The sequence below is a fragment of the Dendrobates tinctorius genome, unplaced genomic scaffold (assembly GCF_039654945.1).
Source record: "Dendrobates tinctorius isolate UK_male_01 unplaced genomic scaffold, ASM3965494v1 ptg000015l, whole genome shotgun sequence".
Taxonomy (NCBI): Eukaryota; Metazoa; Chordata; class Amphibia; order Anura; family Dendrobatidae; genus Dendrobates; species Dendrobates tinctorius.
Genome location: NW_027361683.1, coordinates 44,461,649 through 44,469,526, shown reverse-complemented (window position 1 = coordinate 44,469,526; position 7,878 = coordinate 44,461,649). Strand labels below are relative to the sequence as shown.

Below are 7,878 nucleotides of genomic sequence, written 5' to 3'. Positions count from 1 at the left end.
TCTGTAATACTATAATGTCACAGTCATATGGACTGGTCTGTAATACTATAATGTCACAGTCATATGGACTGGTCTGTAATACTATAATGTCACAGTCATATGGACTGGTCTGTAATACTATAATGTCACAGTTATATGGACTGGTGTGTAATACTATAATGTCACAGTCACATGAACTGGTCTGTAATACTATAATGTCACAGTCACATGGACTGGTCTGTAATACTATAATGTCACAGTCATATGGACTGGTCTGTAATACTATAATGTCACAGTCATATTGACTGGTCTGTAATACTATAATGTCACAGTCATATGGACTGGTCTGTAATACTATAATGTCACAGTCATATGGACTGGTATGTAATACTATAATGTCACAGTCATATGGACTGGTCTTTATTACTGTAATGTCACAGTCATATGGACTAGTCTGTAATACTATAATGTCACAGTCACATGGACTGGTCTGTAATACTATGTCACAGTCATATGGACTGGTCTGTAATACTATAATGTCACAGTTATATGGACTGGTGTGTAATACTATAATGTCACAGTCATATGGACTGGTCTGTAATACTATAATGTCACAGTCATATGGACTGGTCTGTAATACTATAATGTCACAGTCATATGGACTGGTCTTTAATACTGTAATGTAGTCACGGTCTTATTGACTGGACTACAATATCAAGGGGACATAAGCATAAACTGGACAGCAGTTCTATAGTGTGGTCTCAGTCATATGGAATGTATAGAATTCTATAGACTGAACTGTAATAGCACAATACATACACGTAATCATACAGGCTGGACTGTAATAATAAAATGTAAATACAGTTGCAGTGCTCAGCATACATGAGTACATTACTTTGAAAAGAAAGATTTTAATATTTCACTGAAGATGTGAGCATTTTTCAAAAAAGACTGCGTTTCATAGAACATTTTTTTAACCCATAACATGAAAGTAAGGTAAATAATATAACTTTTAGGCTGAGTTCACACATGGCGTTTTTTTCGCGTTTCCGCGGCGGTTTTAACCGCGCGATTTTGCCGCGAAAACGCGAAAAATAAGCATCCCATGCATTCCAATGGGATTCCGCAATGCTGTACTAATGCTGCGGTTTTTACCGCGGCGGAATCGCTTCGCGGTAAAAAACGCAGCATGCTCATTAATTTGCGGAATCGCGGCGATACCGCACCCATAGGAATGCATTGTTCCGCTTACTTTCCGCATGTGGCTGTGCACACCATGCGGAAAGTAAGCAGAACATTTGCGGATGGTACCCACGGTCCGGAGGAGAGGAGACTGTCCTCCGGGCTTTGGGTACCATATCCCTGTAAAAAATAGAATTTAAAAATAAAAAATATTGTTATTCTTACCTTCCGACGTCCCGCGCAGTCTTCCTGCTTCTCTTCACGCTCTGGTTCCCAGTAATCCTTTGCGAAAATGCCCGCGATGGCGTCCGTTCTCGCGGGATCGCGAAGTCTCGCGGTCATCGCGAATTACCGCGAGACGTCGCGATCCCGCGAGAACTGACGTCATCGCGGGCATTTTCGCAAAGGATTACTGGGAACGGATGCGCGGGACGTCGGAGGGTAAGAATAACACCATTTTTTTTTTTTTTACATTCTATCTTTTACTATTGATGCCGCATAGGCGGCCTCAGTAGTAAAAAGTTGGTCACACTTGTCAAACACTATGTTTGACGAGTGTGACCAACCTGTCAATCAGTTCTCCAAGCGATGCTACAGATCGCTTGGAGAACGCTAGCATTTTGCAAGCTAAATACGCTTGCAAAATGCTAGTTTTTCCGCGGGAATTTAAAATGCGATTTTCCCGCGGACTGGAATTCCGGAATTCTCGCGGTAATTTCCGCGAGAGTTCCGGTACGTGTGCACTTAGCCTTATAGGCAAGAGTTAGTGCCCCGTCACACATAGCGACTCACCAGCGATCCCGACAACGATATGAACTTGTCAGGATCGCTGATGTGTCACTACATGATCGCTGGTGAGCTGCCAAACAGGCAGCTTCACCAGCGATCAGCACCAGCGACAACGAGCGGGCGCGTCGCCGTCTACCTAAGTTACCAGCGCGCTGATGCAGGGAGCTGGTAACCAAGGTAAACAGCGGGTTTCTAAGCGCTGCGCGGCACTTAGAAACCCGCTGTCTACTGTCGGGATCCCTCAGATTACTCTTTCATCTGAAGGACCGATGTTCTTAGGTGTGAAGCATCATATGTCTCTAATTAAATCAGCTCCATCGAGAAGAACTACACAGACACCAGCTGTATAATACCACTCAGGATGCCTCTCAAGACGCCTCTGGCTTATCAGTTAGGCTTCCGTCTTTTATAGTAAAGAATTTAAACATTTTACAGACATGCGCAGTACAAATGATTTTACAACTTGTTTTAGACAAAGAAAGTCATTTAGGCGAAAAAGCAGAGGTATTTGACCTTGGTTCACAAGGGAGATGTCTAAGACATCTCCTCGAAGAACAGATAAGGTTTTAAACAAGAGAATGCAACATAGACAGAACTCAATTTAACTCCTTCAGTTCCTATCATTCCCCCCTTTGACATCTTCATTTTCCACAATCTGGAACACTGGATCCTGCAACAACAGCGGATAGTGGCTCGTTCACCAGGTACTATCCCAGGCCGACGGGTTGCCCAAGGGAGACAGGTCTTCTACCTTCTCCATCCCCCAGATACTGAAGCCACGTCCATCATTGCAAGAGTACGCTCCTTCATGCCAGAAATGAGATGTCAATCTAGGACTCAAAGGAATAATAGTTAAATTCTTGTTGTTTACAGTCAAACTTCCTTATCTATTTCTACATCTTTTCTTGCATACAGAGATACACCAAAAAACAAGTTTCAATAGCACATATATTACGAAGATACAAACAACAATACGTAATAGACTTAGTATAATCCCAGCTATCCAGCCTCCAATACCCTTAAACCAATTAGCTGGATTAAGAAAGGAGAATGTATCTGACCACCAACTATCCTTAGTACGATCATTGTCTTTATTGTACTGATCTCTAAGTTTTTGAACATCCTCTATTTTTGATCTTAACTTTAAACTACTGTTGGGATCTATATAATGACAGCAAGCTGGTCCGATGACTTGACACCTCCTTGCGCTGCAGTTAAATAATCTAATACTATGGTATGCTGATTAGTGGCTATGATGAGCTGATTTTGGACAGCAACGGTGGTGTTCAATATATCCAATATATCCCATATTTGGTCATCTAAGTAATCTGTAGCCCTGACTAATTTATCTCACATTTGAGTAATCATAGGATAAATAAAAATAGAGCTGACAATTTTATTAGCCACACTCATCTGCACTATATGTGGTCTCCCAGAGAGGCGAGGTGTATTGTCAGCAGCTCTTTTGTACAACGTGTGTTTAGGTATGCTCTGAGTACTCAACTGGTCATTCGGAATAACAAAGGTAGCTGGAGTCAAACGACCCAGAGTACAAGCACCTTTTACCCCTACTGGCAACCATTTATATGCATTGTCTCCACATACCCAGAACATGTCACTAGGTAGGTCCCATAGGGCTGAATGTTGTAATACCAGTCTATGAACTAAATCTATGAACGCAGATACATTCTGAAGCATACACCAATTTGGAAGTTGTCCTAAAGGGCTACAATACCCTACATCGGGATTTCCACAGGTGGGAGTTCCTTTCTCATATCCAGATGACTCGTTGCAAGGTATATTACCTGAAATATTAAAACAAGTTTCATTATTGCCCTGGGGAAATAAATTGGAATACTCCCAGGACGTGTTATGCAACCTTCTTTCTAGCAGTATTGGTTTGAAGGCATCAGTAGAGTGGGAAGTTACATTAAAACTAACTTGTAGGCCATACATTGGAATTTGCCCCAGGTAGGTTAATCGAGTTCTATTCCTGGGTACCCAAGCCCCCCCTTTATATGCCAGATATTGAAGGTATGTATTACTTCCTGAAAGATTACCCTGCCACTGCCACCAAGGGTATCCTACCCATCCCACAATAGGTATTCCAACAGTTGTGTTCCATAACTTCACATTATTTGTGGCATTATTAGCGAGTGTATCAGAACAACTGGTCCAGGCAAATAATTCCTCGGGTGGCATAGGAATAACAAGGAACGGAATACTAGTGGCTGATACTGGTGAATGTGTGCAGATCTAGCAAATGATTTGACCAATCATTTAGTATTTTTTCATGATGTTGTATAAACTTATTATTCAAGGACATTGGAGAATTTAGATTGTCCCACGCAGCTACCATTATTACAGATAATGCAACAAAACCAAACCAAAACATTATGCACTCTTATGCTTTGTTAACTCCTGTGGCTAGTTTGCAATGCGATGCGTGGATCCAGGTTGGTCGTCCTTCCAACTTAACAGAAGTAGGCGTTGTTAGGAGTACTTGGTAAGGTCCTTGATATCGGGGTTCAAGGGTCTTTCTGGAGTGTTTCTTGACATATACGTAATCACCAGGTTGTAGACAGTGATTCCTTCCACACTATCTGGATCTGGAATGGAAGAGAAAACTAGAGAATGCATTTGAGTTAAATGCTTTTGCAACTGGATTACATAACTTGTCAAATTATCCACATTGAGTGTTAAGACCTGTGGGTAGTACAACCCTGTGTTCGGTGGTCTTCCAAACAGTATCTCGAAGGGTGACAGTTTAGCTTTCCCCGTGGGTGTGTACCTTACTGAGAATAATGCTAATGGGAGACACTCTGGCCATGGTTTATGGGTTTGTTCCATGGTTTTCTGTATTTTCAATTTCAGTGTCCCGTTCATTCTCTCTACCTTCCCTGAACTCTGTGGGTGGTAGGGTGTATGAAATGCTTGTTCTACACCTATCATTTGCATTACATTTTGCATTACCTCAGCAGTAAAGTGTGTACCTCTGTCTGATTCAATTGTTTCAGGGACACCGAATCGTGGTACTAGTTCCATCACCAGTTTCTTTGCAGTAGCTCGAGCTGTAGCCGTTTTCACCGGGTAGGCCTCTGGCCATCCAGAGAAGAGATCTACACATACTAGGATATTTGCATACACTCCTACCTTGGTAGCTGTATGTCGTCAATCTGCCGTCTCTGAAACGGGTAGAGAGGCCTAGGTGTCGCTTTCTTAGGGACTTTTACTGTTTTACCTGGGTTGTGCTGTGCACAGATGAGGCATGATTGTACAAGTTTCGAGGCTGCGCAACTGAAGCCAGGAGCGATCCAGAAGGCATCTACCATGGCACACATGTGACTTTTTGAGGTGTGATTGGGGCCATGTGCTGCTTGCGCCATGATTGGGAACAGGGACTTTGGTGGGCACATTTTATCCTTATTCTCCCATACTCCATTTGAGTTCAGCTCAGCTCCCAGTCTCCCTCGGTGTACCTTCTCTGTTTGGGCAGCCTTTTGCTGGAGGGATTTCAGGACATCTAGACCCAATGTGGCTGGAATACGCTGACTCCCCGCCACCGTCCACTGCTCTCTCTAGGCCGCCTTGTGCTATTTTAGCAGCCTCGTTCGCCCTTCTATTGCCCTCTACCTCCACGGAGTCACCTTTGTGTGTGCTTTTACCTTGACAATGCCAACCTGGACTGGTAACATCAATGCCTCCATCAATTGTTTCACCAGCTCTGCATTTTTAATGGGCTTCGAATCTGTGAAAATATTAGCGACTTTACCTGCAGCGGCTCTACACGCCTCAGTGAGTGCCTTCAACTCTGCCTCCTGCGCCGACATGTGAGGAGAGAGTGGTTCCGCTCGGATTACCTCATGTGAGGATACTACTGCATATCCAGTGTAGAATCGTCCATCCTGGTGGTATCTGGGGCCATCTACAAAAAAGAAACTCAAAGTCTGCATTAGGAACAGGTTTTTCATGAATGTGTGCAAACCCAACTGTCTCCTGACTCATCAGTTCTATGCAGACATGTTCATGCGTCATGTCAAAGTATCCTTCCTCACTTGCCAATACGGTCACCAATTCCCCCTTTTCTGAATCCACAGGCAGGAGGGTGGCTGGATTCAGAACGTTACATCTTTTGAGGAGTGACATACTCAGGAATTAGTCGAGCACACTCAAGTCTGAGCTGTCTGGCCATAGACAGATGTTTTGGTTGAACTTGTAGGAGTATGGCATGGATGTCATGTGGGGAATAGATTGTCAAAAGAAACGTCAGTGTCATCTCACATGCCTTCCCTATTACGTCTCCACTTTTTTCCTTGTGCTCCAGCATACATGACAGGTCGTTTTATTGTCCTTGTTTGCTCAATTTCTTTAGCTACCTTAAGGAGGTCTTTCGGATCTACATGTCTCCATTCAGGTCTGGCTGTCTGTACTGCGTCTCGTAAGTCTTTGTTCATACCGTCAATGAATGCATTCACCAGTATTCTAACATCAAGTGGGTTTATGCAAATGTACCCCATGTCTGCCCATTTCAGCTGTAACCGTCCAAGGTATATCTCTACTCTCTCTCCTCTTTGCTGTGTCACATTAGTCAGGAGTACAGACTGCTCTGATTGTTCCACTGCAGCCCATTGTCTTAGTGACTCACAGTACGTCTCCCCAGATCGTGCAGATTTATCATCCATGCCCCAAGCCTGATTCTTTGTCACATCTGTGTGTCTTAATTATATGATCTAGTGCGTCACCTGCCTTTAAACTCACCAACCTCTCTAAGTCTGCCCAGGTACACTTATATGTCTGCTGTACTTTCTTTATGTGTCTGTAAAACGGGAATGGTTGGTCTTCAGGGGCAGGCAGCTGCTTCAGCAAAGCTAGCTGGTCAGAGGGGCTCCAGGGATAATACACCTGTATCTTTCTTATTCTAGTCACACTTCTAGGTCCTGATGGGGTTGGCCATCTGATGTCTACTGTCAGCTTACTCCTCAAGGGCCAATGTCCCCACTACCCACTATCCACACTATTATGTCAGCTTCTTATGATCTTGTCTGGATAGGATTTAGTGCAATTCTCTTAGGTCAGTAGCACAGGTCACACAAGTAGCTATTCAGTCTGGGTTTGTCTGAGTCTGACCACAGTGTTTACAAGTCCATCTATTTTGTCTGGGTCTCTGGTTACACTTTGTCAATCAAACATTCATAATACACCTTCCACACTGCTGCACATTCTCAAGCATCATTTATTCACTTGCTATTTTCTTCCCTTGTCTGTGCCTTTTTGTACATCCAAACATTCACACTCTGGTATTTTTGCCTTTTTCAATATTTGTCCCACTTGTTTTACTGCTTCCTTCCTTCTCTGTCTTTTGTAATTTGACACAATTTGCTATACAAATCAATCACACAACTAGAAGCAGGTTCAAACACATTAATGACCAAGCAATCACTTACAATGACCAAACAATCACTTACAATTCCCTTCTAAATTAGGCACCATATCTTACTTTTAACTTCCAATCTTCAATTAAGTACTGTTGCTTTAAAATGCACAAATCTTTCAGCTTGTACCTTACGGATAGAATTACAGAGAATTTTGAGCACAGCTCACACTCAGCAGAGATAAGAGCGAAGGGAGAAGAAAAACTACGCAGCGGTATCATTCCCCCCTCCCATCAGAATGCAGCGTCGTCCTTCACAGAATTCTGTAGTTCTTTAGACTTATCAAAATCAATTTCTACAAAGAAACTCAAAATCACGGGATTTCACTGTAAGGGCAGATAACTGTATAATGAGATTAACCATGCCTTGCCCTTTTTCTGGCCACATGCATTCAGGAAACTTTACAATGTAATGCCACATATAACACGAACTATATCATTACTCAATTCATTCAGTCTCAGATGTAGATTTGAAATATCTATAACGCATCTGTCCG

The 7,878-nt window shown here is 42.8% G+C and overlaps 1 long non-coding RNA gene across 1 annotated transcript; it reads right to left on the bottom strand.

The window, feature by feature from the left end:
- Positions 1-3,235: 3,235 nt before the first annotated feature.
- On the bottom strand, positions 3,236-7,130 carry LOC141076863 (uncharacterized). The gene is made up of 2 exons (XR_012227529.1): positions 4,353-7,130; positions 3,236-3,755 (listed from the first exon to the last, which is right to left on the bottom strand). It is a non-coding gene; the product is annotated as an uncharacterized lncRNA (long non-coding RNA).
- Between the last annotated feature and the right edge of the window lie 748 nt (positions 7,131-7,878).